Source organism: Opisthocomus hoazin, chromosome 6, assembly GCF_030867145.1.
Source record: "Opisthocomus hoazin isolate bOpiHoa1 chromosome 6, bOpiHoa1.hap1, whole genome shotgun sequence".
NCBI lineage: Eukaryota > Metazoa > Chordata > Aves > Opisthocomiformes > Opisthocomidae > Opisthocomus > Opisthocomus hoazin.
Window position 1 is genome coordinate 80639163 of NC_134419.1, and position 13088 is coordinate 80652250.

General features: G+C 42.4%; 1 protein-coding gene across 5 annotated transcripts in view; it reads left to right on the forward strand.

The window, feature by feature from the left end:
• Positions 1 to 13088, forward strand: part of INPP5A (inositol polyphosphate-5-phosphatase A) — a 244062-nt gene that overhangs the window by 190318 nt on the left and 40656 nt on the right. The window lies entirely within an intron of this gene.

The window sequence follows — 13088 nt, forward strand, 5'->3', positions numbered from 1 at the left end:
ATTGTTTCCGATTTCATGCTATCAGAGGGGCTGCATGTTTTCCTGTGTGAAGTTGTCAGAGAGATAAAAGCGCAGGAGCAGGGTCACATTTCGAGGGATGGGCATGAAAAATTGGTAAAATGTATCTTGAGGGCCACCCACAAGACTTGCTTGAGGAAATTCAGAAGTAGGGAGTAGAATTATAACTTTAAAATTGTGAAAATTCCAAAGTGGAATAAGTAGTGGTGGAATAAGTGTTTAACTGGCAGAAATCTTTTAGGGACATTTGTGCTTAGTTGACTTATTCCTCTTAGCTAGCTTGAGAGCCTCCATTTGGATTTTGTTAGAAAGAAAATACCATCATCTTCATTACGCTGCCTGCCGCGGTCTCTCCAGTACGAGAATGAGATGCCAGAAGATTTAACGCAAGCGTGTTACACCTTTCAGTCATCATCATACACTGAGGAAAGGAGAAACATTAGTAAAGGTGTCTATCTGTCCAGAATTACCAGTATGATATGAGACCTGCAAGGAATACAGTAAGGATGGTTATGATAGAAAGACAAACAGTACAGTTTAATTAACTTAATGAAATACATTTTCGAGGAAAGGAGCATGGTGCTAGGCTTGTAACTGTGGCTGTGGTTTATAATGCTGTAAACCGTGGTTAACCATAGCATCCTTATCCTTTTGTCTGATACGAATTCTAGAAGTGGCACCCTCGTTTTAAAGGACACAAAATCATTCAGTTGGTGGCAGGAGGCAGGAACATCTACAGCTGCACATGCAACTGATTTAGGCAGTTTAATAGAGCATCTTCTCGCACCTGCATTAACACAGGAGTGAGAGGTTACGTGTATTTCTCTGAAAGTACTAAAAAGCTGGTAAAAAGTTCTGTCTGTCCTTAGCATAGTATCAGTATAACTAAAGCAATGTCTTGCTAGTTTGTGTACCATATGGTCTTAACTGTTTTCATTTAGGTCTTGACTAGATCTAAAAGGAAGAAAATGGCTTTAATAGTAGTTTTAGGTCAGTGACTCAGTAAGATGGTTACTCTTATTTAAGGAGCTTGTAATGAGGATTTTGTTAAAGTGTGTGACAAGAAAACGAATGACATACGTAGGTTGTATTTTTTTCCATAGGTAACTGATAGATAAGGGATACCAAGCAAGTCATTATTTTGCTGCCATATAGCTTCCGAGTTGGTGAATGATGTATGTGATATAAAACAGTCTGATACTGGAATTTTAAGGGAAAGTATTTTTTTCTATAACTTTTCTTCAAAGTCAATTACTTTTCTTAAATGCATGAAAAATTTGCAATTTAATATGAGAAACTAAACATACATTCTGGGTTTTGTGGAGTTTAGCAACATTTGTGGCTATGGAAATTCGGGTGGACCACTAATATGCAGGGGTTTTTGCACTTTTGTAATATAGCCGAAAAAAATATTAAACATGTTTTAAAAGTGTAGTAATTATTGAATTTGTATCCTTTGTGGTAATATTTTTAGAAATTAATTTCTTTATAAATAGAAGAAGAAAGCAACAGATTAAGAAAACACTGCAAAACAGTTCTGTAAGTGGGTTTAAATAAGAGCACGGAGTGAGTGTTTTTAAATAAGAAGATTACTTATTAGCATGCATATTTCAGAGCTTGTCGTCGCCTCCGGTGACCTTGGCCAGGTTTGTGGGTCCCACTGCAGGGCGGCTGCAGAGGCGGTGGCCCCTGCCAGCGCGTGTCCCATGGGTCTGCAGGGACCTTCCCCGTAGGGCGGCCGGGCTGGGATCTGTGCTGCTCTCCTGGTCCCCGGGAGGTTTCTGTTGCATCCACCAAGGGCTGCCCCAAGGGTTATGCAAGACGCCCTCAGCCCCAGATTCTGTGTGGGCCAGTGTGCTCTTAGTTAAGGTAGGCAGCGGGGCGCGTACGTCCTCGGGCTGGGTGTCTGCCAGCGTGAGCGAGGAGGCACCGATGCGAAAGGTCACACAAACACAGGTTCAGTCGGGGGGGGAAGAAGACTATGTGTTTATTTATCAGCATGCGGACAACCACACTTTCGTATCTTGCATCGCATCAAGTATTACGAAGAGGAGTTTTAACTTCTGTTGTGAATGCTGCTGATAATGTCCATTTCTGCTCTTAGAGGTGTAAATTATTTTGAAATCACAGCTTTCTTATAGCAGCAATTTTCTTTGGCATACCTGTCTGATTTTGGATGGGTAAAAGAATTTACTTTGTTTAGCTTTGTTTCAAAAGGTAAAAGAGCAAAAGCTAGAGTAAAAATTAATAGCACATCTTAAAATCCATTACAACACCTCCCTTTTTTCTGACTAAAAATGAATGAAAAAGGCCTCTCTAGAGGAAATAAAGAAGAAGTTATTACAGCTTTCACTTTTTTGTAGAGTATGAAAAAGCTTTCTGTATGTTAAACAGTCTTGTGGACATCTGGCATGATTGGTTTTAATCTGCTGACTAAAAAGTCAGGATTAAATCTTGCTTTACACCTCTTTGTATTGCAGTCAGTAAAGTGACAGAGCTGCTCTGAAACAATGGCACTACTTATTCCACCCAATATGCCATGTGGTAGATCACCCCCTTTTTCAGCACCACTTCTCTGCAAAGACAATGAAGCATCTGGTGGGGTTTTCCTGTGTCCAAGATATTTTTTGTCAGTAATTTCACTCAGCCGGTCTGCTCAGCTCTCCCTTGGTGCTACTTTTTGAGTCGGGGTTTGCCAAACCCAGTGGCAAGAGGTCAGGAGGCCAAAGTGATGAATTTTTATGTGCCTGTTTCTTGTGTTTCTGCTCAGTCATGATTCTTTGCGCGCTGTACTGCCTCTGAAAGGGAGCCACAGTGAGCAATTTGTCCTCCTGGGCTGCAGAGAATGGGGAGGCAGATGAGTTAAAGTAGCATGTATGACTCTGGACAGAGGCGCACACAAATGTTTTCTTATGGCGGAACAGAATACTCCTGTCACTATTCAGCGCGAGAGGGGCTTGGGAGATTTGTAGCCTGTTGGCTTTCGATCAAGTGACAAATGAATTTAACAGCACTTAAAGATACAGCAGAAAGAATAGCACTTCACTAACTAGTCCACAGCTGTTAGCTTTAAAGTGATGCTGTGTTAACACTTTTGAACTTGCATTTTTCCCTCTCTCTGCATGATTGGGAGCTCTCTGCATTTCTCAGCGTGTTTGAATCCTGGCTTGCTTTAAGGAAAAAGGTTTCCTCTGTGTTTCAGACACTCTGTGGAATACGCTTTCTGGTTGTTGGCCCGGTTGGGCCACCATCCCCTCCAAGATGGATCATTGATTCCTAGGAGCAGGAGAACTGGGGAAGCCGCGTTTCTGGCAGAGCTTTCTGTCCTCTCTCAGTGGTGCTCCGTAACACCCGGTGCTGTCAGAGGAGCCGGGGATCAGCATTCTTCGCTGGGTTAAATCCCTCTGGATCCCTAGCCAGGGGTGTGAAGTTGCTGTTCCTCCACATCCTCCACTCTCTGATCAGCTGTGTCTCTCTAGTTGGTTGAGGGCTGCATTGCCATTTGGTGCTGGTCAGCAGCTGAGCTTTGGACCTGTTCAGTGAAGGCAGGGTTCTGGAGGGAATTCTGAACATTGCTGTAATGCCCAAACCCTTCGTTCTTACACTGTCAGAAATCACACCAAAGAGGATACAAAACTACCTCACTGGGGTGGGGAAGAGACGCAGTAAGCAGAACATGCCCACCCTGTTTCCTGCTCTACTCATTAACTGTTTTACCCCACAACTGTTCTATGTGCTGGCAGGTTTTTTTATTGGGTGTGGTGCATGTGTTATACACATACTGATCTGTCAGTCCATCTTATTGTTTATCAGGGAGAACAGAGTAAACCTTGGATCCACACCTTGCACAGTATTTTACAAAGATATCCTTCATTCATTTTATCCAAAAAGCATTTATTTTAACGTGTGAGTAAGTGCTCCTGGAAATAGGTGGACTCCGTGATGGTTTGCGTCTTGTTCAAGAAGCGTAAGCCTGCCGTTCAGCCCAGCGTCTCAGCATCTTCAGAGCCGAGGTGCTATCGCAGCCAACTGCTTGGCGGCTGCGTGACAGCAGCGGTGGGAGAGGAGGACAATTCCGCAATCCTGCCTCATAGATCTCTGAGCTGTTTGAACATGACTAGCTAAAAAGGAGTATTTGAACTTAAAGGCTGCTGGACTCATATTCCATTTCAAAAGTGAATAAAGGAGCAAATGATGTGAAACCAGAGAGGGAGTACATCGGTGAGGAATGAATGAGAGATGGCAGGATATAAAAAGTCAAGACAAGGAGGCTGGATGAACAGAGAAAAGGGAAAAATACATTAAGGAAATTGTCCACGTGTTGCATCAGCAAGGCACCACCTGATCAGCCAAGTTTTAGCCTCGCCATAACACTGTACAGCACATTTCAGTTATTAGCACAGTGACTTTCACATTCCCAACTTGTTCAGGTCAGAAAACCAGATACAGTGAACTGGAAATTCTTTTCCTGTCACATTTGCTTCCTGAAAAAGTAAAGTTAACTTAGAGCAAGGGTATTCTTTTTGCATAGACGGGAAACAGTGGAAGAATATTACCATCTCTTCTGCTTTGCTGTGCATACCTGTGGTCAAGGGATGAGATGGAGGGCACGCATCATCTCACAGTTGTGCTTGGACTTAGCAAGAGCACAGGCCCAAGGAGCTGGCAGCCCGGAACGCATCCGTGCCTCACGCAAGTCGCTTTCCCATTCTGGGTCTCAAATTCCCTCTTTGTTTAAGGGCCGAATTATTCTTGCTGTTATTCATGACAGGAAGAAAAAAAAAAACATTTTATACCTCTCTATTTCTCATTTTGTGATTTAAAGCAGCTAGTGTCTGGCTAAAAGCATGTAGATTTTAGGGAGACTTGTGGTTTGATTTCAGAATCACTTCATGTTTTAAAAGCTCCAATTTTCATTTCTGAGGATAAGCTTAATAGAAGTCAAGTGCAAAAATACTATTGAACAGTGTCTTGGGTGTGCATCATGTGTTACATTAGTTACATTAATTTAAAGGACAAACTCCAGAACTTACTCTTTCTGGAAGTGTTAATTGGTGGAACCAAACACTGCATGGGAGTGTTTCTGAGGCTTGCTGTTGGCTCCGAGCGAGGTACCATGGAAGTACTGCGCTGTGCAGAGCACTTCGCAGGGCTGCGCTCTGGCAGTGCACGCTCTCATCCATCACCATCGGGCTGGGTCAGTACCTGTGCTCCCGGGAACTGTTCCAAAGAATAAAGTTGACAGGTTTCAGTTATTTGGAACCCTGCAACGCCCAGTTCTGGAAGTGAGTCCAGGAGCACCAAAGAGTTTTGTTATATATTGGCTTAAATTTTTGCTACTTCATGTTACTGCTCCTGTGTTTCATTTCTTAGAGCTGTAACAAACCATTAGATATGGAGGTAGAAGGAACACCACCACCATCAGCACAGAGGCAAATGTTGCCACTCAAAACAAAGGCAATTGCAAGGCACAGAGGAGCAGATGGGGTTCACAGACTATTTTGCTTTTAGAATTAAAAGAAATAGAAGGTTCTGCATGTGAAAGTTAGATAAAAGCAAGCTTAGCTATAAGGAGAGAACCTGCCTCTTACTTCATCCCTCCTGAATTCAAGAGAACAGGGGATTTTACACTGCTCTGCAGAAACAGATGTACATTACAGATCCTGTTTGCTTCATCAAAGTCTTTGCTTAACAGAAACAATACATAAAGTCCTCTTCTTAGTCAGCTGGAGTCAAAAAAAGGTAAGTGCCAGGAGGGATTCCAACAAGGAATTTTTCAAGCTGGTATTGCTGCTTGGCCAAAGCACAAAAAATAATGGAAGAGAAGTAATAGAGGAATGTCTGAAAAATTCTCAAGAGGTTCACACATTATGGGACAAGCCAACATATGCACAGAAGCTTTCCATAGAAACAGTTAGACTGTTCCAATTCCTCTAATTTCGGAAAAGCAAATCATTGTCTTTGAAAACTTCCCCAGGACCCTGCTTGACATCAGGTAGTGATGCTAAACGACTGGGAAGGTCAGGAGGAGGGAAGGGGTCTTCCCAGCAGACTACTTCAAAGTTCCAGATCTTCCAGTGGTGTAGGGTTTATCCAGAGCTAATCCAAGTCCTGAATGCATTTGAAACTTCCTATCAATGCCAGCGAGTTAATTTAAACTGAAAGCTTACAAAGGGGGCAGGGGAACCCTTTACCTGGAGACTTTACCTTTGCCTGCAGAGGCCCTACAAAGTTTTGTGTTCCTGACACAAGCAGGTGCCAAACAGCTCAGGATAAATTGTGAATCAATATGTAGATGCTTAGCTGAACTGAGACTTGGAGATCATAGGCAGGAGAATGAAACAAGAGAAGCCAAAAAGATGTGGAAGCTGGCCAGGACTCAGATAGAGAAAACTAGAAGCTAATCACCAGGCAGGTGAATATGTGTGATGGAAGAGTTCTATCCTGATTTCTGAATTCTTAGAAAGAGATACACCTGGGGAGGGGGGAGAAATTACCAGTAATATGAAAAAGAAAAATATTTTAAAAGGTCCATTTAACACCAGTGTTGAAAAATAAAAATAGTTACAAGATGGGGGATTGGACAGTGCACCATGAAAGTGTCTGATCAATTTGTCTTTCTCAGTTTGACAAAATGGAGTGTGGGAAGATACTGTGGGGAAAAATCTAGGAGTGTGAAAAACTATTATCCTTTACTCTTTGGGTCTGTGTAGCTGAGCAAGTAGTAATCAATAGTGTTCTGCCATTCGATGGGTATTGATGAAAATTTTAGAATTAAATCGTCACGTACAAAGTAACAGCTAACTGAACAAACTGCTCAGTTTCAGAAGAAAACAGTGTTTAGGATAGTTAGCAAAAATGAGGAAAGTCAGATTTAAACATCAGAGGTTTGTAAATTAAGCACAGTGTCTACGTAGCTGAGTTAGGTTATCTTGAGCATCTAATAAACAGATCAAATTTTATTGCTACTGAACATGTAACAAGTGCCAAGAATTATTTCTTTCAAACGCTGTCACAAGTTTGTGTTCCAGATTAAAAAGATGCTAGGAGGCAGCTGTATAGCCACAGCAGCCTGGTGGTCCTCTCTCCTGGGTCAGAGCTGGAACAGCACATTCTTTCCAAGAACGTAAGGTTGGATGTTCGACGCTTTCCTCCAGATCTGTAATCTCAGAGCATCTTCATGGCAAAGGCCTTTTGGACTTAATTCAGGTTCTTTTCTGAAGAAGAGAGTTTAAAAGAGAGCTGTCATTGCCACCAGCTGTTGGCAGAGAGGAGAGCTGCAGAGGCGGGGAGGGCACGGCCGGCGGCCCCGGAGGTGCCTGTGGAAGGGGACAGGGAAGGGGACAGGGAAGGGCAGGCCATTGTGCGTGCGTCCGGCACCGAGCTGCCCGCTCCCACGCCTGGCTTGGGGTGGGCTGGGGGTAGCTCTGCGGCCGGGCACTGTTGGGACCGTGGCCCCACTGCCTCCTGGGCAAAGGCAAACAGAAGTCTCGCCCATTACCGCAAGAGATGACTCTGTAAGAACAGGGTGGTTTTTTCAGTGATGATAGGGCACGGGAGAGAGCATCCCCGGCAGAGCAGGCGGTTACGCGTGCTGCCGGGCAGGGGCTGTGCTGTTGAACCCAGTGCAGTACCTGAAAAGCTAACGGAAATGGTTTTGCATTGCCTAGTGATACACTTTGAAAACGTTGTCATGAATGATCTAAGTTTCCGGACAAGAAAATGCATTTCATGAGGAACTCAGCACAGCTAATATGAAACTGCGCCCAAAGAAATGCAAGTTGTTCCCAGCAGGGATCATTTATTTTAGGGACGCGGGAGATCTTTGGGAGAATGGGAGAATGAAGATAGGGTCTTAGTGCTGAGCTTTTTTTGTCACAGATGCTACCCAAAGAGGCATTTTAAAAGCAAAATATCTCTTTGCCACAAATCAGCGAAAGGATCGTGCGGTGGAGACCGGAGTGCTGCTGTAGGTCTTGGGCAGCTCCTGGGCCAGGCTTTCACAGGTGCTGCTGTAAACTGCCTGCGAAGTTAAATCAGTCCTAAAACGAATACAGGCAGCAGGGTTGTATAATTTGCATCGATTTGCCATCAGAAGATGGACCGTATGCATGCTACATAAGCAGTGCACCGAGAGGAAAGGCGAAAGTGGTACAGGAGGCTTTCGCTCTCCATCCCACCTAGCCCTGCCACCATCTCTGGCGTGAGCTTACTGCTCTGGGAATACTCAGAAAAAACTATTTCACATATTGGTGCTTTAAGTGGTTTCTCATTAATAATTTTTAATATTTTTCTTTATTCAACTGACATTTATCTCACTGCTGAGTTAAATTCCTACTCCTGGAAGCTTATTAGTATTAAGAGCGTGGTAACTTCTCTGAAACATTGCTGCTATTTCCACACAGTCGAAGTTAACACAAGTTAATATATTATCTAGGGGATATTTTTTCAAGTGAAAGTGTGTGTCCTCTCAGATGGGTTTTGATTGCTTTACACTGGGGAATTTAGCTCTGTAATTTCCCTAATTGTTTGCGGGAGCTGTATGGCTGAATAACTCTGCAGGGTTATGAAAAAATAGCTTAAATAAGTCTCCGTTTCAATGGCAGATAGTGCTTAAAAAGCACAGTGTTACCCATTTGGTAGCTAAGTGCACTCATTGACTCTGAAAGTTGCATTTAACTTTGTTTTTCTCACTTGCAAATTGTATATCTCTTACATCACGCGATTTGGTGAATTTACTGTTAGTGTATTCCCAATACCCAGGAAGTTGTGTCAGCCCCTCAGAGGTGAGGAGGAGCCCAAACAAGACAGATGTTCCTATTCTTCCCAAAGTAGCGAATCTTTTACCTCACTGATTGTTTCAAATACAATTTGCATCCAGATAATAATAAAAAAGCATTTGATTGTCCTAACTTAATAAGTGTCAGACTGATTTTGGGTTTTGAGCAGCATTTCAGAAGAAGTATTTCACTGTCGTAATTAGGTGATACATGCATCTCTGTCTTTTTTGTCCTGCCAGAATCCACAGAGTATGTAACTGGAATAAAATGAAATATCTTAAATTTCATTGATTTGGTTGCTCATGTGCTCAAGACCTTGTTTCAACTGGCTCATGTTAGCATTCTTCAGACTCTGCACTTCTCTCCTGGCACTTTTAGCAGCAAACACTTCTGTTCTTATCCATGCGACTTACTGGAAACTGCAATTGCAACTATTGCTGAACTTTTTTAATTCTAAACAAGCAAGGAATATATTCTACTTTCTTTTTTAGAAGAATTCAAAGTAATAATAAGTCCTAAGAAGAGTATTCAGATCATTGGGAAAAGTAGTACACATCTTCAGAATCGGTAGACAGAGGCAATAGGAAAGTTTGAGTCTGTTATGTGCTTGAATACAGCTTTTTTTTTTTTCTTTTTTCTAATTTGTAGAAGTAATTACAAGCATGCAATAACTCAGCTCACACATCAAGAGGTGGACTCAGGAGTCTAAAGGATGTTCAGAAAGCAGGAGTGCAAAATCAATGAAAAATCGGCTGCAATTTTCAGCAGAGCACTGCTAGCAGGAAACGGTAGTACAGTTCACAGCTGTGCAGAGTATTTCCATATAAAAGCAATATAAAAAGCGATTAAATAATAGATGATAGAATATTGTGTGTGTATGTTTTATGTATAAAACACATTTGTTTTAATGTCTTTATCCCTTTTTAATGTGAGCATGCAGAAATGCAGTCTAAAACATTTCGATGTGTTGCATATATATGGGAGTAGACTTATTTTGAAGGGTGCATTTATGCTGTGGATCCAAAGGCTTTCAGTTTCTGAGGACTGCAGAGTTTAGAAGAAATTCCAGATCTGTCTCTTGTCAATATAAAAAACCTGCACTCCTAGCTTTGCATAACAGTGCATTTTTATTACATTCCCAGGCAACTATCAGAAAAGTTATTGCTATGTTTTACAATTCGATAAGCATAAATTACCACAAAGGATTGTTTAAAAAATACTACAAAGGGTCTACCTGTGTGGATAACATATGTGAAAACAGGAATAAGGCACGTCTGTGTTTGCTAAGCAAAGACAATACTGAGTTCTCTCTCAGCTCGGAATATAACACTCCTGCAAACTTTTTAACCAAATCTTGTTTCCAAAGAAAAAAAACATTTTTAAAAAGATAACTTGGGTAGAGTTTTGATGTCTGATTTCCCCTCTTCTGACTTTGTAAAACAGTACCTTTGAGGGAATACCCAAAAAGAAACAGTGTGTTTTCATAACATTTTGATTTTCTTTACCAGCAACAAAAAATCCCTTCATAAGTAGACTTGTCTAAAAAGGCACATGTTCCCGCAAGTTTTCTGCTTGGGTGACTACGACTTTGTAGAAATTGAAAGGAGGAGGAAAAAAGGAGTGCTCCAGCTTGTATAAGAAATGAACCTTTGCCCAATCACTTTTTGTCTGTGAATAAGGTAACTTTTTGTGCGTGTGAAATTTGAAAGCAATAAGGTATGTGGGTCCTTTCTCTGTATCGGTTCTCAAGAGGCGATGGCTCGTTTTTTTCTTTTAGAGCGGGCCTGAAGTTGTGAGATAAAGCAGCTCAGGAAAAAAAAATGTTCTCAAGCAGATGCCTTTAAGAGACAGAAATCATGAATTTCTTGAATTGCAACCACTCTGGGGGTGTCTACAATGACTTTTTGACAGTGACAGTAACTCTGCCTTGTCTTTTCGAGCCCTTCTTTGGCCCATTCACTCTGGAAAGCTGCTTAAGCGCACTTAAGCGCATTAGCATTTGGATGCTCGGGGACCGTATTGACCCTCATTTGGAAAGTTTAAATGAGTGAAAGATGGAGCGATTTGTTAGGGCTTTAGAAACCAGCTTTAGAGAGCGGCAGGTTTTCCGCTTTGGTTTGTTCGGGTGCTTGTTCTAATCTGGTGCGCTGTTTAAAGGCAACCAGACTGATTTGTGACACATGAGCCCAAAGCGCTATTTTTTTGGGCTTGACCCGATTAGCTAATCTGTGCTTTGAATTTCAATAGCCGGCATCGCAGGGAGCGCACGTTGGGAATGGCTCGCTGGTGGATTACCTCACCAGCGTCCGCGTACAGACACAGATGGCAGAACGGTAATGACGTGTCCAAACAGCCAAACGGGATCCTACGGTACATGTTGAATGCCAGGGAAGAGTTGGCAGGTCTGTGCGTAAAGTAAGTGGTACCAGAAGGGCAGCTTCCCTGATGGTCTGGTGTGCCACTCTACCTCCCACCCAGGCCAGGTCAGGTTTGACTGCCTGCTGCCGGCATCTTCCCTCTCTTCTCCCAAGCCTGTCAAAAAAACACCTTAAAATCCTGCAGAACAGATAAAAGTTCTCAAAGGGCAGCCCGTGTCTGCGTCCGTGTGAGCAGCACACCTTCCTCCAGTGACAACTGTGATTTCACAGATGCCTACGGCCACGTTGGTGCCATGAGCAAGATGGGGAATTGGCACCTGTTCAGTTCACAGACTTGAGAAAAATCAGAGATCTGTTTTACTGAATCACACTCAGGTTATCCTTTAAAAATGAAATTGCTTAGCTTGTTGCTTTTTGTTTGTACTATGGCAACACACAGGGGCCTTTACCGAGGATCATTTTTTAGTGTCTTTCTATCAAATGAGGGGAAAAAAAGTCCATTGACAGATTGCTTCCACTCTAGCACTGATAACCTCAGCCGAGATCTAAAATATTTGGAAGCAGATGGACTTCTGTTTAAACACTTGTTTGGCATCCCCTTCAGAAGAAATTCAGAATAGGGAACTGAGAAGTAAGCTGTAGTTTCATGGCGTTGTGTCTGATGGATCCTGCACTTCTAATAACGAATGCCAGTAGAAGTATTTCTATTTGTGAAAGAAAGAAGCATGTAGTAGGATGTGAAATTCTATTACCCTCTCACCACAGAACCTATTTATTTTATAAGTGAATATTATGCAAAATGGAAATGTTGTCTGGCAGTTATGAGAAGGAATGGGACAGGCAGAGCAGGGAAGTCACCTTTCTTTCTTCTTAACTGAGTTACTTTCTTCAGCACGCTTTTGTTAAGAATCTCTAGCAAAACAAACTTTTATTCAGGAGGATAGTCTTTGCCAATATCCTTATCCAGGGCTGTGCATAGATGCTATCAGCAGCCCGTGGCTCGGCTGTAGCGAAGGATGCTGGACTGCCTCCCAGGTGTGGGTGCACATCTTGGCCGCTTTCTCTCTGCCTTTGAGTAATGCCAAAGTTTTCTCGATTCCCCTTTCTGCCTTCTGCCTTGTGATTTCCAGCAAGCCAGGCAGATGGGCTTGGGTAGCATTACACACCATCCAGCATCCAGTAGCTTTGCCCAAGCTGGATAACTACAGAGCAGTTTGTGAAGCCTGCCTACCCTACACTTAAGGTATTGTCTATGTCTGCATTTCAAAGCACGAAACATACTTAAAGCTTCGCTAAAAGCACAGGTTCAGTGAATCTAAAGTATGTTTTTAAGCTAAGTGTATGCCTAACTGCTTTGCTAAAAGCTCCGGGTTTTTCACCTGTTACAATGCAACAGAACAAGCCCTTTAAACAGCCTATTCTGTATTATTCTGTAGGTCAGCTTTGACTGTCATTGAAACTGGGCCCCAACCAGGTGAATGGCGAATGAATCGAGGCCTGACACTTCCTCGGAAATTCATACCTCCGTGCTTGATAAAATGTTGATTTATAATGTATTTTAGACACCCAGTCCTCAAAATATCTAGAGATGTGATGATGTCTCTTATTTTTTTTATCTTTTCGGATTGTCCGTGGGGAATTTGCTATCCAGAGTAAACTGTGAAACTTACTGTCAGATTGTGTGAGTGTTGCTTGGACTTTTAAACTATATGTGGAACATGAATTTAAAAGGCAGAAGTTTTTGCAAACAAGAATTAACCTGCAGAACTGTAGTGCCAATGTAGTTATTGGCTTTTAAGAGAGTGGTACAGAAACTGGTAGGGCTGAGGAATATCTCGTTAGCTGTAGGAAGTGGCTTTTGAGGATGTTTACAAGTAACGTGTGATATCGTGTCAGACCTGTGAGCATGGCA